Source organism: Lissotriton vulgaris, chromosome 1_1 (assembly GCF_964263255.1).
Source record: "Lissotriton vulgaris chromosome 1_1, aLisVul1.2, whole genome shotgun sequence".
Classification (NCBI taxonomy): Eukaryota; Metazoa; Chordata; class Amphibia; order Caudata; family Salamandridae; genus Lissotriton; species Lissotriton vulgaris.
The window spans coordinates 1,549,922,613-1,549,934,771 of record NC_141685.1 but is presented as its reverse complement, the minus strand read 5'-3'; the positions used below and the strand labels follow the sequence as shown (position 1 = coordinate 1,549,934,771).

The following is a 12,159-nucleotide window of genomic DNA, read 5'->3' as shown; positions in this document are numbered from 1 at the left end:
GTGTGTTTTCTACATCATTGCGACTTAGCAGAATTCCAATGGCACACACTATGAAAAATCAAAATATCATTTTAGAATGGCGTGTTTAGTCTGAGGCAATGGTTGCTAATTCATTGGCACTAATCAGGATCCTCTAATGATTGCGGGTGAAGGACAATAGCCCGCCCATATTCTTGCTGGAACGCAAGATTCTTGGGAATCACACTGATCTGCACTATTGAGGCCAGAGTAAACACAAGATGGCAGGCATTGTGATAGCAGCACCTCCATGCAGCTGCTCCCCAAAGAAGAAAGTACCATCAACCGGGGACTACTTGAAGTTCCATGTTACCTAACACTCTGACAAATTTGGGTCATGGGCATTGCTGGTGAAAACTGACTAATGTGGCCGTGGATGCTGTCATCCACCTGTATGCTTTGTAGTCCTCTTCAGATATCCGGTCAACAGGAGTTATAGAATGGGATGGTACTGCCCAGCTGTGACTGGATAACGAACCACTTCCACGACCTATCTCCCGAAAAAAAGTCCATGAGTTGCAAATGAGAGCCACTCTATTAAAAAGAAAAACTACAGCATTGACCCAAAAATGATAAATTCGCTATTTTTTTTGACAGCCATCTAAGAAACTGAACACTAGACCACGAGTGGCTTGATCTCTTATCTACGGTCAGCATCATGTTCGATGTACAGAGAGGCACCACATGCACCCACAATTTCATCATATTGAGACTGTCTCGCCAAAATAAAAGAGCTATCCAATAAAGAAGCACAAATAAGATTTGCACAAAGTGGAATAGGGCAGAACAGGCCACAGAAATTGTATCACCTTAGAGTTTCAAGGTAGCAAAGCACTACTGATAAATTAGACAACATGCCATAAGGGGTATATCAGAGACGAATTGCAGGTACTTCTTTAACTCCTAATTCACCCAGAAGATACTTGTCATAGACCAGGATTTAATAACCAATGCAAACTTAGACCCAGATCCAGGGTTGGACTGGCTACCGGGCAGTTTGGAATGCTGCTGAGCTGGGGCTGATTTCGCTGATGGGGACCTGCGTGTGCTAAACGAAATTCGTTTTGCTTTCATTATTTCGAATAAGAGGTAGGTCTCCATGAACGAAATCAGCCCCCACTGCTAGAAACACAGCCACCAGCTCGGCAGCATTCCAAACTGCCCGTTAGCCAGTATGGCCCTGCCCAGATCCTCTGCAGTAGGCTATCTGACAGTCTTCAAAAGTCTTGCATATTTCTGAATTGCCGGCCTGTTAAACATGCATGATTCTTGATTCCACCAAGTTGCACTGCATAACATTGAGCAGGGAGGATGCTAAATGCTCATGCCTCTTTACAGCCGTCTACAAACAATTTGTGGGAAATCCTATGCCCATCCAAAACATCTTCAACATTTTCAGGTGTAGGTTCAAAAACATCTGTGTATGCTTACCCTGAACAGCTCTTTTTTCGACCACTCCAGTTTGGCTTGACCATCTCACCACCTCAAATCAATGCAAAGTTCCTACTGGAATGGGGCTTATCAGTCAAAGGAGTTCAATTGTAATAGGAGCACATATTTGAAACTGGTAGGCTAGCCTTGTCTACTTGGCATGCAATTCTACCTTGTCAGTAACCACAAAGCAAAATACATGGGTGAAAGGTCCATATTAGCCCAGTTTTATTTACTTCCACTCAGGACATATATCACAATTACACCTTTCTGAGTTTACAGTCAACCTAATAAATACAATACATGGAGCATATTGCCGAAATGCAATTCACCATTATGGGCAACCTAAAACGAAACCATCTCCAAATATACCCTACACAGGCTCAGTACAATGCCTGCACGATTCCTCGTAAGCCCAAGTCCTACTGAGCCAAAGGTGAAGTCCAATGCAGTCCTACAATGCTACTATTTCTGCATGCTAGCCCTATCAAGCTATCCTGTAAAGAATTACATATCTGGCAGAGCTCTAAATTGTTTGTAGATAAAGAAAATATTGAACTAATTTTAAAAGAAGATTCTAATGAATTATTCAAATACAGATTGACATTCCAAAAAGGTATGATGATTACACTTTTTAGGACAGTTGGAGGATCAATTACATTCTAATGCAACTCTCTACCCTCAGCCATAATATTTCTGAAACATGGACTCTTGTCAAAATATTTTGCTGAATCCTTCAAATAATACTGCTTATCAACAGTTTATGATTGATATAATCGAGTGACACCACATCATAGAATGTAGTGAATTCCTTCCAAGAACTGTAGACAGAAAATATAGTGAATTGGGCTAGACCTACCTCTAGCAGCAAATGTAGGGGGGAGTGGATAGTGAGGTAGGTGGAAGAGGGCTAAACACTGTAGATACATATTCTGAGCTGGGGTTACACAAAATCTATTTGTGCAACTGCTCATGTAACTCAGAATACTGGCAATCTAATTTTAATGATGGTAAGCTGATCTACATTTCATTAAACAAAAGATGTTCCAAATTGTCAGAATGCTGTGTCAATTAATCTAGTTATCTAAATCACATGCAGAAATAATTGAAGAAAGAAGCATATTTTAGTTTAGGTAATCAACAGGAGAGAAAGGGTCAAAAGGCCACTCTTAAACCCCTTTTGAAATAATGAATACAAATCAACGGAAGAGTGACATACAAAAGAATATGTAAAGGGGCAGTCAAGAGATTCAGTTACTACCTCCAAGGCGAGAGAAAGAGATAGTAAAGTGATAGATTATTACATGCACAGTGCAGAAAAAGAACCCTCAGGCACCAACTGAGAGTCGGTTGCCAGTTGTCTTCATTGGGCTCTAGTTTAGAATAATTGGCATGGATTCGGGCCGTGGACAAGGACCCAGTAGGATTCATGGAGGGTAGTCGCCGGGATATTGACGGTCTGGGCGTGAAGATATTCCCCCTACCACGAGCCTAAGGAGCATCGCTCCGGATACATAACAATTCTCCATCCCTCACGTTTTGGAGGGGATGCACGAGGAAGCTCCTGTGCATCGGTTACATTCAAGTTTGTAATCCTTTTACCTTTCCCCCCCAGGTGGCAGTGGCGCCTTAGTGTGCATCACCCATGAGGCGATGTATGTTGTTGGTCCTGATGAATGCTAAGCCGACTCTTGGCTCTTTATAGCAGAAACATGTCGACCCTTACACTTTATAGGACTTTTCTGGTTCAAATTTGCACAACCAAGTTTATGTCCGCTTTGCACTATTGCTTTTAACGGAGTTAGAACTACCCCTGTATTAAATAATTTCTTCTAGTTTGGGGAGTAGTCAACACTCCTTTTAATTCACCCCCCCCATCACTGTTGGATACCAATTTCACGTATTCTAAACTAGAGCCCAATGAAGACAACTGGCAACCGACTCTCAGTTGGTGCCTGAGGGTTCTTTTTATGCACCGTGCATGTATCTATCACTTTACTATCTCTTTCTCTCGCCTTGGTGGTAGTAACTGAATCTCTTGACTGCCCCTTTACATATTTTAGTTTAGCCCATTATCTATTAAAGGATCCAAATTTGGAGATAATTGTGTATAACGAACCACTTCCATGGCCTATGTCCCGAAAAAAAGGCCATGAGTTGCAAATGAGAGCCACTCTATTGGAAAGAAAAACTACAGCACTGACCCAAAAATGATAAATTCATGATATTTTTCCTGACAGCCATCTCAGAAATTGAACACTAGATCACTAGAGGCTTGATCTCTTGATCAGTATTTGGGAGTCACGGGGTGCTGACTGCATGCCACAGGTGGGGTGCTTGAGGCATATGCCCTCTGTCAGGTCCAAAGGGGCTTGGTACATGCAGGAAGAAAGCTGGGTGCTATGCAGTCCTGTGAGGTGGCAAACAAAACTCCACTGGCACTGTGAATTCATCCTGTGTGCCGGACTCCAGTCAGGCTTACCATGCTGTTAGGAGACTCGGAATCTCTGATGATGACCTCCAATGCAGCTCCCGGACCAGAAAGAAGTTTGCCTCGAGCAGGGTGTGCTGGATAAACAGGCAAGAAAGTCAGAGGTCAAAGGCATGTTGGTTTTCAAAACCGATAAATAAAAGGCTTTGTCATTTACATTGCAAATTGCCTAACATCTCACAAATGTGGAACCTATTGCATTGTAAATGCTTGTTTCTATTGCCGAGCAATATTAGGAAGAGCACCTCAGATATGCAAGCCCCTTTGACTCTTTCAGAATGTAAAGGATTTCAAAAGGTGAAGGGGTACCTGGAATCATAAATGTGGCATACCCAGCAATGAGTACACACATGGGTCACTGAAGAATATGAAGCTCTAAAGCAAATAGTAACTCACCCAAAGTATATGTTCTATAAAAGTAGCCTAAAGTGACAATTTCAATTGAATGACTGTCCTAATGCTCAGATTATCAAGACATTTTCTAACGATGTCAATACATTTAAAAGTAATAATTATAGTATAGTCTGCTAAAGATGATTATCACTACTCCCCAGCCTTTCTTACCATGTTGGTATTTTACACAGTTTGCTCACTGAATTTTACAGTGTGCGTTTAACCAAGCCCTGATTTGTTTTTGAATTGAGAATAATTCTCACATGTTAGAAAGAGTATGTTTTTAGCACCAGCAAATAAGGAGCTCTCTGATGGAGGAGTTGCAATACATCAGGATTCAAATCATTACATTTCAGTCCATTAAGAAATGCTAAATTGTCTATCCATATGTACAAAGGCCTGTTGGGAATCTCAAATAGGGATATCCTATTTACGATCTTCTAAGCACATGTACAAAGCATTGCCTAAATGAGAAATGCAAAAACCACAGTTGATGGACAGAATGCAGAACAATGTCATACATTCACCCCAGTACAGAGATCTGGGCCTAAATCCATCGTTTTTTTGCACTCCACAACACCCCAGTTCAGACATGGCCATATGCAAATCAGTCTGACCCTGTGCCTCATGGGAACAGTCCAGCCCGAACTGCCAAGCCATGCCTTCCCTGGACCGAAGCTTCCGAGGACCGGTTGCTGGCATTCCAGCTGTCTTCAGCCCGGCTTGCTTGAATCCAGTGGTGTGGAGTGCATGGGACTCACGTCTGAGCATACCCATCCCACTCGGGGTGACAAATGCAAAAACCACAGTTGATGGACAGAATGCAGAACAATGTCATACATTCACCCCAGTACAGAGATCTGGGCCTAAATCCATCGTTTTTTTGACTCCACACCACCCCAGTTCAGACATGGCCCTATGCAAATCAGTCTGACCCTGTGCCTCATGGGAACAGTCCAGCCCGAACTGCCAAGCCATGCCTTCCCTGGACCGGAAACAAGCTTTCGAGGACCGGTTTCTGGCATTCCAGCCGTCTTCAGCCCGGCTTGCTTGAATCCAGTGATGTGGAGTGCACAGGACTCACTTCTGAGCATACCCATCCCACTCGAGGTGACAAATGCAAAAACTACAGTTGATGGACACAATGCAGAACAATGTCATACATTCACCCCAGTACAGAGATCTGGGCCTAAATCCATCGTTTTTTTGACTCCACACCACCCCAGTTCAGACATGGCCATATGCAAATCAGTCTGACCCTGTGCCTCATGGGAACAGTCCAGCCCGAACTGCCAAGCCATGCCTTCCCTGGACCGGAAACAAGCTTCCGAGGACCGGTTTCTGGTATTCCAGCCGTCTTCAGCCCGGCTTGCTTAAATCCAGTGGTGTGGAGTGCCTGGGACTCATTTGTGAGCATACCCATCCCACTCGGGGTGACAAATGCAAAAACGACAGTTGATGGACAGAATGCAGAACAATGTCATACATTCACCCCAGTACAGAGATCTGGGCCTAAATCCATCGTTTTTCTGTACTCCACACCACCCCAGTTCAGACATGGCCACATGCAAATCAGTCTGACCCTGTGCCTCATGGGAACAGTCCAGCCCGAACTGCCAAGCCATGCCTTCCCTGGACCGGAAACAAGCTTCCGAGTACCGGTTTCTGGCATTCCAGCCGTCTTCAGCCTGGCTTGCTTGAATCCAGTTGTGTGGAGTGCATGGGACTCACGCCTGAGCATACCCATTCCACTCTGGGTGACAAATGCAAAAACCACAGTTGATGGACAGAATGCAGAACAATGTCATACATTCACCCCAGTACAGAGATCTGGGCCTAAATCCATCGTTTTTTTGCACTCCACACCACCCCAGTTCAGAAATGGCCATATGCAAATTAGTCTAACCCTGTGCCTCATGGGAACAGTCCAGCCCGAACTGCCAAGTCATGCCTTCCCTGGACCAGAAACAAGCTTCCGACGACCGGTTTCTGGCATTCCAGCCGTCTTCAAGAAGCTTGTTTCCGGTCCAGGGAAGACATGGCTTGGCAGTTCGGGCTGGACTGTTCCCATGAGACACAGGGTCAGACTGATTTGCAAATAGCCATGTCTGAACTGGGGTGGCAGAGTGGGCTAAAGAACGGTGATGGATTAAACCCAGATCTTTTGCTGGGTGTGAGTGTTTGATTTATTCAGATGCTCCGTCCATCACCACCCCCTTTTGTACCGTAAATGAGAAATGGGCATTTAGGAAATGTTATTACCATCAACTCCAAGTTGATGGTACCCATGGGCAATTTGAAAAAAAGCAACCCAAAATGCTTTTTCTAAAGTGCCATAAAGCACACACTTACCCCTAGGGCATTTGTGCATTTAATATGTACACCATTGTTATTTGGGGTGCATCAAGGAGCCGTAATCACCCTTCAATTTTTATTTTCAAATTTGCCAATAGAAAATTGCAAATTTGGAAAGGCAAAACCATTCATACCTATGGGCCTGTAGGATCACCTGTACGACTGCGGGTTTTGCAACTCGCAAATTGCGAGTAGCAAAACCTGATGCACACCAGTGTCTTTGACACTTTTTGGGATTCCCGAATGGGTCACAATAGACCTGCCTGATTAATAATCATGAGGCAGGTCACCATATTCAACCCATTGAGAATGGCTGGCACTCAGAGGGATGCTGGCTTCCTGGGGTGAGAAGACCACCATGTCTGTGACTGCTTTTTGAATAAAGCTGTTTTTTTTAATGCAGCTAATTTTTCTTAAAGAAAACAGGATGCATTTATAAAAGAAAAATGAAATGTTTCTGTTTAAGTTTTTTAAGAGTAGGCAGTGAAAAATCGTTTTCGCCACCAATGCTACCAATCACAATGGGAAAGGGGTCCCCTTTGAAGCACTGCCCATTTGCAACTGGGTTACCACCTACTTGAAGAGAGGGTGCACTGCGATTGTTTTACGGCCGCATTCTGGTAGCAAAACAATCGTACATCCCCCTGCGACTTGCTATTAAGAAAAGATGCCCCTGGCACTCCACTTCCAAATAGCAACTTGCAAACTCTATTTTTCAAGTCTGTAACAGGTTACAAGCTTGCAATATGGGGTTGATACACGTACTAAACACCATTGTTACGGTCCCAAACAACCCAATTTGACATTTGCGACTGCTAAATACAGTTGTACATGTGGCCGATAGGCCCATAGTATTGAATGGTTTTGCATTTCCTAAATAGACATTTGCTAATAGCGATTCCTACAGAGTAAGAATCACTATTTGGAAATCCCTATTTTTGTACATTCCATTTTGCATTTCCTAAATAGCGATTTCTTAAGATTCACTTTTTTGGAAATGCAAAAACTGTATTTCGCATATCTGGCCCTAGATTCTTTTTTTCTGATTGCATTTACTGGCCTTTCTTCTAATTGATTTTCCTAGGGTAGACACCAAAGATTAAAAAAGCACTTGGTTAACAAGTAGCTCATTAAGTGACCTGTCTGAATCCACTTGAGTTAGTACAAGGAACCATTACACATCCTGATGTTTTGAGGGCTGCTTGGATGAGCCAAGAAAGTGTGCCCAGTCTAGTCTCTTTAGGCATCTTAGTGACTCTGTAAGATAGCATGATTAGCCCGTGCTTTCAGGTGCATCCTTCAAGTACCTGTACTACAGGGAGAGGAGACTGCTTAAATGTACATTGCTGTCAAAGTTTTTGGGCCTTTTGTTGCTGGTGAACTATTGTTTTCCAGTGAATCTAGCAAGTCCTCTCCTCTGTCAGGCAGTGACAGCTGCCACCGAATAGTATGTGTGGGGTGGGAGAGTGGAGGTAGAAAGCAAAATGTCACTTACCTGGCTGCCGGCAGCCTGTCCTCCATCCTCTTCTGTTCCTCCCAGAAGCAGGAAGCACACAGGCTCCTTTAAGCCAATCACGAAGCTGCTGTCACCAGCATGACAGAAGTGGTGTAATTGGTTTCAGCACCCTGGTTCTGCTTTCCGACAGCGAGTGGAAGCCTGTGCATGTTCTCTACCCAGGCTGTGCAATACAGCCTGGGGAAGGACATGCTAAGTGCGCATGACTGTTTGGCCGGCTCAAGATGGCCATCCAAACCATTATGTGCACTTAATTGTCCCATACCACTCCTCCCCCTGCTGGTGATGACAGCCTAGCCCCGCCCTGCCCCACCCCGTAAAACTGTCTTAGTACGGAAAAATAAAATGATAATAACATAGTTTTATTATCATTTTTGTCTCCTTTTATCCTTTTTAGTAGTAGGGTGGCACTCCTCTGCCTTAGCAGAGGACGGCTGCTGCTGTCAGGAGCAAACTCAAGTCATGTCCACCTCTTCCATATTGGCCAATAAATCACAATACATTGTGTGCCGTGAGGAGAGGAGAACGTTTAACCCCTTCGCTGCGGCGGTAATTCCGCCGCAGCGCTGGGGGGGGCCGAGCGGCGCTCGCATGCTCGTGACGGAGCGGTTCCGTCATTGCCCCGCCCGCTTAATAGAACGCGCTGCGCAGGCGCGGCGGCAGGGCCATGACGGAACAGCTCCGTCATGAGCACAGCTCAGCCGATGCTCACGACGGAGCGGCTCCGTCATGAGCATGGGAGGGGTTAAACGTGCACCACAGTCAACAGAAGCAGAGCCTGTTGTTGCTGGGCTATATGGACTATAGTGACCTGTGCACTCAGCACATCCTGGGCCAACAGCAAACCTTGTCTGACTGCTCCACCAGGACCAACAGATCACAGGAACCGGGGCTCAATGTCATAAGCAGGCTCTTTTTTCAGGTGAGAGTGCAACATCAAACCACACTGTGTATTATTCAAACACTATTAATAGTTGCTCATATGCACCATACTCGTCTGACATCTCCATAAACAAGCCAGCAAGATAGTGTAGCAGAAACGTTGACCTCACTTCTTTGCCTATTTGAGTAACCTGCTAAAACTATCAAAGACTGAACATGCCACAGATCGTCCTCTGGGCATGGCCTTGCCTATGTAAGTCAGTTCATTAAAATTTATACCCAGTAGATGAATATCTTCTGGGTTTCCTGGTACATGCCAAAACAGCGACTTTATGTCACAATTTGCTGCCACAGCACCTATCCCACATTACCTCACCAGCCATACTGCTTCATCTGGGTCAGAGTACACTACAAAGAACCCTTTTTTAACCAATATAATCGTTCACCTAACAACTCTCAGACCACAATATATAAATGTTCCAGCTTTTTTTGACACAGTACCCAATGGCAAAATAATCAGATTAGCACTAGGAATTTCATCAAAGGTCTCTTTGATCCCCAATCTACATACTTCAACGTTCGAATGAGTTCTAACTACATGGATATTTACTTCAACATTTGGAGACGTAATGTTTAAATGTGCAGGGTGATCTGTAGAATGCCCCTTTATTGAGGGGCCAGTAGGCACTCAAACCTGATAGCTTTTGTTGAGCTCCAACCACTCAGGTAATGGGACTCCTGGCAAAGGGTGGGTATAAAATAGATAGCCCACTGGTACTGTGTAATGCTGATCAGTCTCATGAGAGACATCAATTGAAGCCAAATATCATTGTCTATTTCCCAGTATCATTGTTTGGTCTCTGCTCATCCTGGATAAGATCTCTTCATCATACCGTAACCATCCTTCTTCTCTCAAACCTATACCACCTGTTCTAATGAAATTGATATAAATGACTAACATACTCCATGTTAGGGAGACACATGGCAATAGATTCTAGCAAAATTAATGAACAGCGTTCATGTTTCAATGTTTGTAGAAAACTAACTTGCCTCCTGGCAAATATTCTTTCTACCTTGTATAATCTTTCCTAACACCTATTTTCCTTTTGTAAATGTTTAAAGACATCTACATATTTGTCAGCTTAGGCTTTACCTGTTGACTTTGTGTAACATGTACAGCCAACTGCTTTGTAATACCAGTGTAATGTAGTTTTTTTGTCCATATTTACCAAGTCTTCCCCCTTCCTCATCCACTACATCACCAAGATCAAACTTCCCCTCTGCTTCGTGTCTTCTTTCTATGTCCTATGTCCTTTGTGCCCTCATCCCTTGCTGTGTGCTTCCTCCTGAGGGGTGGTCCCCTGAGTTTTTACTCTCTTCTTTGCCCTCAGCTTGGGGTATCATCATGGTCCTCTGAACAAGTACAGCCACAAGAGGCTTCATCATAGAACCAGATGAACTCTAGTCTCCCCCAAATTGTTGTGTCCCAGTCAGGCAAAGGCCACCAACAGGATTGTTGTCTCTGCTGGGACCCACCCCACCCAATGAGGCCACCTCTGCAAGATTTCCACATATTATGTTTCTGGGATTTATCTCCTTCTGTCAACATCTCTTCAAGGTACCTTTTCATCACATACATAGTATCTGCAATCCCATTTGTTGAGGCCTTGGTATGCATTGGTTTACTTCTAGTCTAGGCTTACCCAATGCATCTCTTCTTCTCCCCTCATCCATGACATCACTCATGAACGCATGGTTATTAAAACTCTCAAATACTCTATTTCAAAACCCCCTGTTATCAGGCTCAAAAGCTAGAATTATCTAGAGGGGGTAGAACATCACGAAGTGCAAACTCTCTCCTCTTGATACCACAGATTGTTTGCAACGAGTCACAGAGCTTTCTCAGGCTCTGCCCCGAAGATCTGGAACTCTCTCCCACTGGAACTCCGCAGAATCTCCTTCACAGCTTCTTTCAAAAAGGAAGTGAAAAAATAATCCTAATGAACAAGTTCCTTCCTTAAAATGCCCATGCCTCGTCTGTTTACTCACCTCCCCTTGATTATTTTTTTATTGGACTAACACCTGTGAAGCTCAGTTGTCTGCTATGCTCATATATGTATTGTTTGTTCTTTTCCCAGTACCCTATTGTCTTAGCAAAATGTGATGTTGTTTATACCTCCTCTGTCATTGTTCTTTCTTGCATTCTTAAATGACGCTGGTCCTTCCCTTTATTAATTCCTACCCTTCCAAATTGTAAAGAGCTCTGATACCCACCTGCGTCATGTTTGCGCTATATAAAACTTGATAAATAAATAAATAAAATAGATGGCTGTTATCTGATGGGGACCACCTTGCCTCTGTGCACCTTTTGGACCTAACCCTTGCTGAGTTCTGCCAACTCCAAGGAGGGGGGGGGGGGAGCTGGAATCCATACTAAAACATCCACCATTGTACTATATTTACCAATTTGAATTTTCTCCATATGAGTGCCCTCAATTGGTCCTGGCAACTGGCCAGGTGACTACTAACACACATAGGGCCTCCTCTATGTCCATCACTGGCAGAGTCTCTGTTGTGAATTTACTATGTATATTCTTGGAGTGCTTCCACGTTAGTGGCAATTTCACCACCACTCTGCCCATGTTTCTTGGCCATCACTAGAGAAAAGTATCTTTTGTGTGTGTGTTTCTGATTTTGCCATATTTTGTCTGAACTCTGGGAGACTGCTAAACAACTACAATAATTGGCTAAGTCACATGGCATGGCTAACTGTTTGGTAAGCCCAATAACTGGATGTACAGCGTAAGTTACCTTGGAATGTGAGGAAAAGAGATTTAGCATATGTCTATGGTTAGAAAATGGCTAAAGAAAATGGGAGCTCAAAGGGAGGAAGAACGTCCGTAATCAAGAAAAGTGGTGAGGCTACCTGAAAAAATGCATATTTGGCTGGTAAGATTTTCTGGCTGGTTCCTCTTGGAGCTGGTACAAGCAGCACAGCTTGAGGCCTCAACAGCACTGTAGAATCCATGTATCCAGCATTTTGAAGTTGTAACCAACTTGTCTCTTGGCCACA

General features: G+C 43.9%; 1 long non-coding RNA gene across 1 annotated transcript in view; it reads right to left on the bottom strand.

Annotated features, from left to right (window-relative positions):
• Positions 1–3,611: 3,611 nt before the first annotated feature.
• Positions 3,612–12,159, bottom strand: part of LOC147750796 (uncharacterized) — a 240,069-nt gene continuing 231,521 nt past the window's right edge. The window contains exon 3 of the long non-coding RNA XR_015299868.1: positions 3,612–4,017. This is a non-coding gene — a long non-coding RNA (uncharacterized LOC147750796). The remainder of the gene's footprint in view (positions 4,018–12,159) is intronic.